The sequence below is a fragment of the Octopus bimaculoides genome, chromosome 6 (assembly GCF_001194135.2).
Source record: "Octopus bimaculoides isolate UCB-OBI-ISO-001 chromosome 6, ASM119413v2, whole genome shotgun sequence".
Classification (NCBI taxonomy): Eukaryota; Metazoa; Mollusca; class Cephalopoda; order Octopoda; family Octopodidae; genus Octopus; species Octopus bimaculoides.
The window spans coordinates 10,058,222-10,062,541 of NC_068986.1; the positions used below are offsets into that span (position 1 = coordinate 10,058,222).

The following is a 4,320-nucleotide window of genomic DNA, read 5'->3' on the forward strand; positions in this document are numbered from 1 at the left end:
ATATATATATATATGCACACATACACACATACATATATATGCAACTGTCTATATATGTGTGATATATGCATACAAACACAAATTCATACAGACATACATACATACAGACAGACAGACACACACACACACACACACATATATATATATACATACACACACATGCATACAGATACATACAGACCTACACACGTATGTTTGTGTGTATATATATATATATATATATATATATATATATATATATATATATATGCATATTTAAATGCATGCATACGTACATACATACAAAGGTACATTCATAGATACATACATACATACATACATGTATACATACATATAAATGGGTGTATGAACAAAAGAACTTTATGTATGTATGTATGTTTGTATAAAATGAAGAAAACCAAGAAAGTAAACTCGTCTCGTCATTTTGACAAGCAAATATTGAAATATCGATAACGACCACAGCTATGATGACGAAGACGACGACGATGATGATGATGATGATGATGATGATATTTCTGTTTATCCAATCAAGATAACAAAAAAACCCACATTCAGTGATATCCACTTTCCGCCATTTATTTCTCTCTCTGTTTTTTCCTCATGATCTCTCTCTCTCTCTCTCTCTCTCTCCTTTCTTCTTCGTCTTATTTTTCTTTCAATTGATATAATTGTCCTCTTTACCCCACCCCCTCAGTCACTGCTGCTGCTGCTGTTTTGTTCTCCCCATGCTGTCAGTCGTTACTATGCGACAAGATGTTATTAATGGTCAACAGACCTAAATCCATCCAAACTACTGCTTGGTCTGATGTTTCTCCGACCCCAGCCCATTCCAGCTCTGGGGAGCGGGGTCGAGGGCTAACCATTTATTTCCCCCTCCACTCACGTCTGTGAATCTCAACATTTACAGAAATTTTAATTAAAACTAACCAACTTCCTTTTCTTTTTCTACTCTAGGCATAAGGCCCAAAATGTTTTAGGTAGGGGGCCAGTCAATTAGATCGACCCCAGTACACAACTGGTACTTAATTTATCGACCCCGAAAGGATGAAAGCAAAGTTGACCTCGGTGGAATTTGAACTCAGAATGTAAAGACAGACGAAAGCTAAGCATTTCGCCCGGCGTGCTAACGATTCTGCCAGCTTACCACTTTTAACCAATTTCCTTTTAAGGCAACAAATTATTTTCAATGAAATATGTTAATATTTCAACTTGAGAATCAGGAAGTAAAGCAAAGTAAAAGAACGAAATACAGTAAAGTGGTGGAGCAATGGGTGGTACGCGAAGTGCGATCGGAATGCAAAGGGTTTGCAAACCAGTTCCTTTATAGAGCTTACAACATGCTGGATATTAGAGGGACCTGAAGACAGAAGGCCATCATGTTGAGTGTGGAGAAAGAAGCGGTTGCCTCAAGGTGGCTGTGGATGAGGAGGTGTGAGCCCTGGAAAGGTCAGTGTTAACTGGGCATAAACTGGGGCTTGATCGACCCCGGTTGGATCATCTGGGGTGAGAATATCTGAGATTGAAAGGCACGAAACACCTAATGACCCTCAGGAAACATTACTGATGATGTGACCAAGTGCACCACAGGATGATGTAGGGGAAAATATGCTTAAACTATTTTGAATAATACATGGAACTCACAGCAAAAGTGTTGAGTACCCTTTGTCCTTTCTTTTGTTTGTCCACTAACACACACACACGCACACACTTGCACACACACACATACACACACACTTGCATGCACACACACACACACACACAAGACAGGCTTCTTTCAGTTTCCATCTACCAAATCCACTCACAAGGCTTTGGTTGGCTGGAGGCTGTAATGGGAGACACTTGCCCAAGGTGCCCTGCAGTGGGACTGAATCTGGAACCAATGTGGTTGGGAAACAAACTTTCTGTTTTTTTCAATAATTGCATTATGGTTTTCTGAATTATGGATAAGACGTTCGGAAAAAAGCATAAAAATAAATTTTCTCTCCACTTTTTATTTATTTATTTATTTATTTATATTCTTTTAATCTGGAAGTGTCGCTAATAAGAAACCAACAGGTTTTGACATCGGAATTGGACGGTTCCATTTCCCTTAAGAATATAGTTCCAGCATCTCCATTCTTTCCCTAGCTTCATGCCACCTATTAACGAAATATTATTCCTAGATTATTGAAAACTAAAGGTAAGCTCTGAGTTAACCAATCTGCAGCCCGAGCTGGGGCGTGTAGTTGAAAGCACATCATTTTACATCATAGCGCTAATACTTTTGCTGAGAAGAGAGAAAGATTTGCAAGATGTTCAGGTCCTTGTGTCACACGCATGCGCTCATACAGACATCACCACCACCACCATCGTCATCATCGTCGTTGTCATCATCGTCATCATCTGAGTTCTTGGGTCGATGTAAGGATCGTTATTGGTCCCATCCAAAGTTAGTAATAAGGGACCAGGCTTGATGCAGAATGTAAATCTCGTGTCCATTGGTGACAGGTTCAGACCAGATGTGAAATGAAATGGACCTCACCCACATCACAAACTGTTATATGTGATGCCCCAGCATGGCCGCAGTCAAAAAAAGATAGAAAATATACCGGTATACATATATATTCTTTTCTACTCTAGGCACAAGACCTGAAGTTTTGTGGGGAGGGGGCCAGTCGATTAGATCAACCCAGTACGCAACTGGTACTTAATTTATCGACCCCAAAGGGATGATAGGCAAAGTCGACTGCAGCGGAATTTGAACTCAGAATATAAAGACAGATGAAATACCGCTAAGCATTTCGCCGGGCGTACTAATGTTTCTGCCAGCCCGTTGCCTTAATGTATGTATATACATCTATATATATATATAAGGCATGTATGTATGAATGTACCTATGTATGTATGTATGTATATAAATATATATATATATATATATATATGTACACACACTCATATATATATATATATATTAAAACCGAAAAATCTCCTCGTATATCTATCTATCTACCTATATATATATATAAATATATATACACATATATATATATATATATATATATATATAAAAACAAATAGTAAATGAGTATATGCATATATACGTACAGGTATGTGCATACCGACATCCACCTGTATGTATAGGTGTATATCTGGGTACAGGACATTGCAAACAAAGCGTAGACGAGAAAACACACAAGCCACATAGAGAACATTCTACTTCATCAGCTACCCCCGTTTTAACACCGGCGTTTCGAAGAGCTGGGAAGGACGCATCGTTATACGTGTGTAGGTTCGTATGCATCTGTATGCATGTGTGTGTGTGTGTGTGTGTGCATGTGTGTATTTCTATATATATATATATATATATATGATGTACTTACAGATATGCTTATATGAACAAAAATAAGATAAAAACATAATTCTTTGCCAAAGACGTTCCTTCCCACCCTCTCTCTATGTGGTGCCTTTCTATTCTGGTCTGATTATCGGTAAGATGGCGACCCGGTTTCGATTCTCCGAACGAAAACGTGTTCTCTTCCCTTTAAACATTTGAAGCGATGCGTGACGACTCACCTCCCCCCACCCACACCCTGTCTCTACATCATGTTTAATCCCCGTCTGCCTATCTTTGTCTCTCCCCCTCCTCCCCCGCGACACCTCCTCTCCGTCTGTAGTCTTAAGACTTAACATCATTCGTTTATGACCTTTCTCGACGTCCCCGCTCTCCATTGCTGTCGCCTCGCAAGTGCCTGGCAATTGCCTCACAACAAAACATTAGCTGGTGGCTACGGGATGCTGAAGTGTGTAGTAAGATCGTGTAAGCAGTTGTTGATGTTGTTGTTGTCGTTATCATAAGGACATATTAGATAAGAAGAGTGTGTGAGGGGCAAGGGTGGAGCGCGCGCGAGAGAGAGAGAGGGCGGGATGGGGAGAAGGGAATGGAGAAATTTATAGACTCGTAGTGTCGATGGCCAAGATGGTGGATAATGAAAGAGGACGATGAGGAAGAGGTGAAGGAGGAGGTAGATAATGCGAGTTGGAGGGAGGGAGAGGAGGAGGAGGAGGAGGAGGAAAGCGAAAGAAGAAACAGGCTGAGAGGAAAAGACAAGAAAATGAAATAACAAACACCAACAACAGCAGACGATAGAGTCGAGGTGGGAGGAGAGAGAGGTGGAGGGAGAGAAGAAAAACTATAGAGGTGTTGTGGTAGTGGAGAAGACGGATGTTGGGGAGGAGAGAGAGAGAGAGAGAGAGAGAGAGGGAGGGACAGGGTGTGCAGATGTGAAGAAAAACGAAGACGGGAACCAAGAAAAAAAGAGGAGGGAAGAAAAGAAAAAAAAA

General features: G+C 40.4%; 1 long non-coding RNA gene across 1 annotated transcript in view; it reads right to left on the reverse strand.

Moving 5' to 3' along the window:
* Window positions 1–4,320, reverse strand: part of LOC128248098 (uncharacterized) — a 21,887-nt gene that overhangs the window by 16,701 nt on the left and 866 nt on the right. The window lies entirely within an intron of this gene.